Raw genomic sequence first — 6047 nt, 5'->3', positions numbered from 1 at the left:
TATTTTCACAAGCTAATGCATACAAGGGAGTAAATTTTCACAAGTAATTTGATTAGAAAATATTTGTTTGGTTTACAATAAATCTGTAAATCAATTTATCGGGATAAATACAAAATTTTAATTAATTTTCTTTTCTTATGTCAAGAAATTATATAAATGTTACCAATTGTATGGATTTATTTGTTAGGAAAACAAATTTTCAAGCACTAAGTGTAATTTTTCAGAACATAAAAAATTTATGTGTAATTATACCAAATCTTTTATGGAAGGAAGGCATAATTATTCCTTATATTTAATGTTGAGCCTAATCTTTTTTAAGATTTAAGTAACATTTTACAAATATTATGATACTAAATTATCAAAAAGGTAGTCAAATATGGTTGGCGTGTTATTAATTAATTTAATTAATTATGGTTTAGTGCTTTGTTTCAGACTTTATCATGTGGACTTCCTTTTATATGGTGCCAAGTCAGCTGATAAGTGTGATGGATGGATTCAATTTTAAAATATTTTGATCTGTCACAAAAATTATATATAAAGTTATTACTACCAATGATTAGTGACACAACCTCTATAACGACAACACAAATAAAATAAAAATTATCATTTTTGCTGCATTATCACTATATATATATATGTTACTAAAAGGGTGTCTGGCTAAACTTATGAAAATATCTTATAAGATGTTTGAGAGCTTATAAGTTCTAAATATTTATTTGATTATTTTTTATTTTTTTAAAAAAATATATAAAATTTTAAAATAAAATATTTTGGATCTTATAATTTTTTAAAAAAAATTATTTTTTTTAACTTTTTTTATAATATTTTATAAGCTATATAAGATTAATACGTTAACAAAATTATTTCTATTCATAATCTCTCTCTCTCTCTCTCACACACACACACATACATGCGCGCGCACACTCTCTCTAGAGAAAAATTATGTTTAGAGTGTAAATAGCTTGAACTACCATTTTGACTGCACTATGACCTCATTTATAAAAGGATTTGGAGTAGAATCTGGGAGTTTGTTAGGGCAATCTACATACCATTAGAAGTAGGATTTAGATGTATTTTGATGAGAATATGAGATGTTTGAATGTGGCTTGCCTAGTCAACTCGAAATTTTGAGAGATGGTTACGCAATGTTTGTTAGGATTGATTCCACTGATGTAGAGAATTAGTTGGAGAGTTTTTAAACTGACATGGATTTAGACCTGGTGAGTTTATTTAAAGTGGATTACTTGTTGTTTGCTAAGTTATCTTGTTGAATCAAACCTATTTTTGAACTCTGCCAAGTTAGTATAAATGCAGAGATTATAGACTTGGTACCTTTGTAATAGACGCTTTATTATATGCACGCAGGGATGGCATGTCATGACGACTAGTATATGTAAAAAAAACTCCCTTAATATTTCTTTTTATTTAAATCCATGTAATTGCCAATCATGTATAATTAACCAATAAATTAATTTTTCCAATTTAAAACGCCACATCAGATCCAGGTGACATTTTAGAGAAACTCTAACGAAAGGAGGACCAAAATTGAGCAAGTAAAAAAGCTAGAGGACCAATTTACAACAGTAAAAAATTAAAGGGCTAAAATAAGAAATGAAAATAATTAGAGGACCAAAATTGCATTTAATCCCATAAAAATACAAAGGGCAAAATGGAGTTTAGCCCATAAATTAAAATCAAGAAAGCTTGTCTATTTACTTAATCAAAAGTTGAGTACATCATGCCCAGAAGCTTGTCTGTTATGTATAAGGCGAATAGAAATGTAACATTTTCTGGACTGAAATAACCTATATATGGAACAAAACAAGAATCGTATACCCCATCTCTATCTGCGGAATATGCACTTCATCTGTAGTAAATAAATGTCGTACAACAGCATTGCCTGCCTTACTAACACAAGATTCTACAACAACATGTATATACTACTATCTTCCTTCTACTTGAGTAATTTCACTGGCTGATGAGAACAGCTTCTCTGATTTACTTGTTTCTACTTCATCAAATATACTATTTCTAGTGATAAATGCCGGATTCTTGGGCATCCATACACTACTTGTTCTTTCGTTTTTTAACATTAATACAACATCTTCAATCGTGGGTCGATCGACTGCATGATTTTCGATGCATAGAAGCCCGAATGCATGAATCGTTGCACTTGATCCGTAATGCATGAAGCCCTCAATGTTGGATCCATCATTTCTAGTGCACAACCTTCATTCCAGAGATCCCAAGCCTGCACAAATTATTCCATATATACGTTTTTCATTCTGAAGAGGTGTACCAAAAATATACATTTACGAAAGAAAATAATTTGCGTGCATGTGATCATTTGCTCTTTCTTTGTAATAAAACTTACATGTTCGATCAGGTGCAGGGAGCCTTCGGTTTGATGGAAGCTATTGTTTTTCCGACCGCTCACAATCTCGAGTACTATAACTCCAAAACTATACACATCTGATTTTACAGAGACTATACCCTGCATCGCGTACTCAGGAGCCATGTAACCACTGTGATGATCAGACACACAATCAATTGTTATTAAGAAAAAGAAAAAAAGCAATACAAATATATGAAGATTATTACTAGTTAATTCGTCACTTACTATGTCCCAGCACGCCTGGTCGTGTTCGCTTCACTCACGTATAGCTTAAAGATTCTAGCAAGACCGAAATCAGAAATCTTGGGGTTCATATCTTCGTCAAGTAATATGTTACTTGGTTTCAAGTCTCGGTGAATTATCTTGAGTCGGGAGTGCTTGTGAAGGTATAATAGTCCTTGAGCAATGCCCTCGATGATGTTGAATTGCTGCTGCCAACTCAAGTGCTCCCTGTTAGAAGGTTCTGTCAAGCATGCAGTGTGCAAAAATTAACATTTGTTATACATTACTATTATATATATAACTATAATTAAGAAAGTGAAGATGGGAACAGAAACTCACTGAAGAGAAAGAAATCGAGACTCTTGTTAGGCATGTAGTCGTAGATTATCATTTTGTTGTCTCCATGAAGGCAGAAACCAAGAAGCTTGACAAGGTTCACATGCTGCAGTTTAGAAATGAGTATAAGCTCGGTCTTGAACTCGAGCAGTCCTTGTCCAGATTGTCGAGAAAGAAGTTTTACTGCTATATCTCGACCTTCTGATGTTTTTGCCTGCACGTAAAAAGGAATAAACATAACTATGACATGTGAATTTAATTAAGATTATTGTTATAAATTACTTTGACTACCAGCTAGCTCCTTTGCAATATATTAATTGAACAGACTAATCACATAATTATATGATGCAATAAAACTTAGCAAATACATTAGTACTTGTACTTTGCAATGAACTCATCAATGTAATTAGTTTTACCTTATAAACCGGGCCAAAACCACCCTGTCCCAATTTATAGTCCGAGGAAAAATTGTTCGTGGCAGATTGGATAGATGCATAAGTAAACATTCTAAGATCATGATGATTTTTAGCTCCTCCACATTCGAGCTCGTAAGTTTCCGTATATCCGTCTAGTGTCACCAGGTCATGTAATTGATCTTCCTTCCTTGTCTCTGTACGATGATTGACGCAAGAAATTAAGATGAGGAAAAATTAATGTCCAAAGTTAACTAGCAATAAGGGTTAATTTTTACTATATTATCATAGATACGTACCCTTTTTAATTTTTTTCATAACGAACAAAGCAACAATAGTGCCCAAGATAAACAGCACTACTGTTATACTTACTGCAACATGGATGATCGTGACATGTCTCCTCTTTCCTGTCATAAGGTAAAATACATTAAGATTAATGATGATTTCAGTTCAATTATAATATATACATCATGCAGATGAGCTAAATTCAAAATAAACCTTGTCTTGAAGATGTGGAAACAAGAACAAATGTATTATCGTATGAATCATCAGGAGGATTAGTCCGCACAAACTCCAAATGTGTGCCTCTCCAATACACACAACCACTTACATTACCACTCTTATAGCCAACGCATTCGCAGTCATTCCAGCAGCTCTCTCGGCAGTCACTCATACTGAGGCTTGAATTATTGTCATAAACAGCCGGAGTTGGTGTTCCATTCACATGCCTAAACTCCCCCGATGTAAAATCAAACGTCTGACCGTCATTCCTGCACTTGGCCTGCTCTCTTAATTCACAGCCCGGGTTGGCGTGAGTTTCATCGTAACCATAACAAAAACCAGCCTTTGCAATAGTAGGCCTGTCCCTGTCATATAAATACCCCTGATAGTCCAGCCTTATTCCTGAAAAGTTTCGGTTGTCAGGCGTCAATTCCGGTACATTCATGAGCGAATACGTGAAGTGTTCCTCATCACCGCTCCTCACAACGCTGAAGTTGTAGTTCAAGTTTGCAGGATCCGGCTTGGTAAGAATATTGTCAAACTCCTTAAGTCTCAAACCGACCAACTCATCGTAGTAGTCCTTCAGCTTTCCGCTCGTCCAATAAACTATGCCTCGTCGCCTGACTAACAATCTGCCTACATCTGGATCCCATTCGAGAGTAAAAGCTCCAGGAGCGGGATCAAGTGGCCCGAACCATGAAGTGAGTACCCGATTTCTTCCACTCCTGTGGTTGACGCCCAGTTTCATCCCTGGAAGAAGAGTATCAGTAGGATGATCAAAACTTTGCCACAAGATCACTTCACCATTTGAAGAGCTCATCTCTTTTACTACGAGATTCCCTGTATTCAACAAAGTGACTGATACATTATTTTTCTTGCTTGATTCGCCGGCATATAGCTCGATGGGATCTCCTCCGTTGGTACCGTGAGTGATAAACAGCTTCCCCGTGGTGTCTACAGAGAGAAAGGGATCCTGACTTGTGGAAGCAGGCTGCTCTCTGTTGCCAATCCACACAGGAACGTATCTGCTGTTTGTATGACTTACTCCTAAATAAGCTGTATCTAGAGCTCCCATGGTAGTGAATCCTAAGCTGAAAATCCCATTGGCGGAAACCAGCTGAGATGATAAGTTCAGCTTCAGCCTGTCTCCTGGTTTGAGGGTGTCGAGTGATGAAACCTGTTGGGACTGCGAGCCCAAACGTTGGACAAATATCAAGAAAACAAGCGTCCTATAATAACTTGAAGTTTGCATCGTGAGATTTTGTAGAAGACTGGATTCTTGTGAAAAACACAAATGTTGAGAGATGAAGTACTGTGTGTGTGTGTGTGTGTTTTCTATGTATCAAGATTTTGATGAATGAGAACTGCAAAACATATATACATGAGATGCCCCAAACAGACAGATGGTGGATTCGTGTGTGTGTGTGTGTGTGTGTGTGAGTTGAATTATTTATTGTTTTGTAATATTTAATTTTGAAGTGTTGAATATTATAGAATAAGTAGAGGAAGATTAGTCAATGTGAAAGGATTCCTACTTGGCCGGAAAGCTTGTGAACATGAATTGTCAGTTTCTTCAAAGTTTGCCCAGAGGGTTAATTTCAGTGGCTCCACGTTTTTACTTTGAATAATCAAAGTACGTGTAATTACATGTAAACTCTCTGTTATTTAAAAAATTATTGTAAGATGGAATGTAATTACAGAGAGAGTAACACACAAACATCACATGTATTGACAAATTGATTAGTTTGGAACTTATTACACCATGCGCGTTTGGCTCAGTTTATTTAAAAGATTTTATGAGCTCATACATCTTATAAAATATTAAATTTTATCTTAAAATAAATTCATAAAGTGTTTGAATAAAATAAAAGTATTGAGCTAATAAGATCTTAGTAATAATAAATTTGTAATTAATTTGAAAAAAAATATTAAAAATAAAATATTCGAAAAAGCATATAAACTCACCCAAACACCCTCTGGATACACGCTCACTTTGTTCCATGGAAACGTGAACACACAACACCTCCGACTTTCTGTTAAATTTAAAAACCTCATATTAATCAATCCTGAAGGAGGACTTAAAAGTTCATTATTTCTATGAAACCTTCTTTATTATTTTTTATAAAAAGTTAGAATAGTTTCGATTTCAATTTTCTGAACTGCACAATCATCACTTACAT

At 34.6% G+C, this 6047-nt stretch overlaps 1 pseudogene across 1 annotated transcript; it reads right to left on the bottom strand.

The window, feature by feature from the left end:
- Nucleotides 1–1737: 1737 nt before the first annotated feature.
- On the bottom strand, nt 1738–5259 carry LOC110012717 (G-type lectin S-receptor-like serine/threonine-protein kinase CES101; annotated as a pseudogene). Its single transcript, XR_016066239.1, has 7 exons — nt 3865–5259; nt 3666–3773; nt 3370–3563; nt 2957–3167; nt 2621–2858; nt 2375–2525; nt 1738–2251 (listed from the first exon to the last, which is right to left on the bottom strand). The product of XR_016066239.1 is annotated as a G-type lectin S-receptor-like serine/threonine-protein kinase CES101 (transcript).
- Between the last annotated feature and the right edge of the window lie 788 nt (nt 5260–6047).

The sequence above is a fragment of the Sesamum indicum genome, linkage group LG6 (genome assembly GCF_026168435.1).
Source record: "Sesamum indicum cultivar Baizhima isolate 11 linkage group LG6, ASM2616843v1, whole genome shotgun sequence".
NCBI lineage: Eukaryota > Viridiplantae > Streptophyta > Magnoliopsida > Lamiales > Pedaliaceae > Sesamum > Sesamum indicum.
Note: the sequence above shows the minus strand (reverse complement) of the source record. Positions and strands in the feature narration are given on the sequence as shown.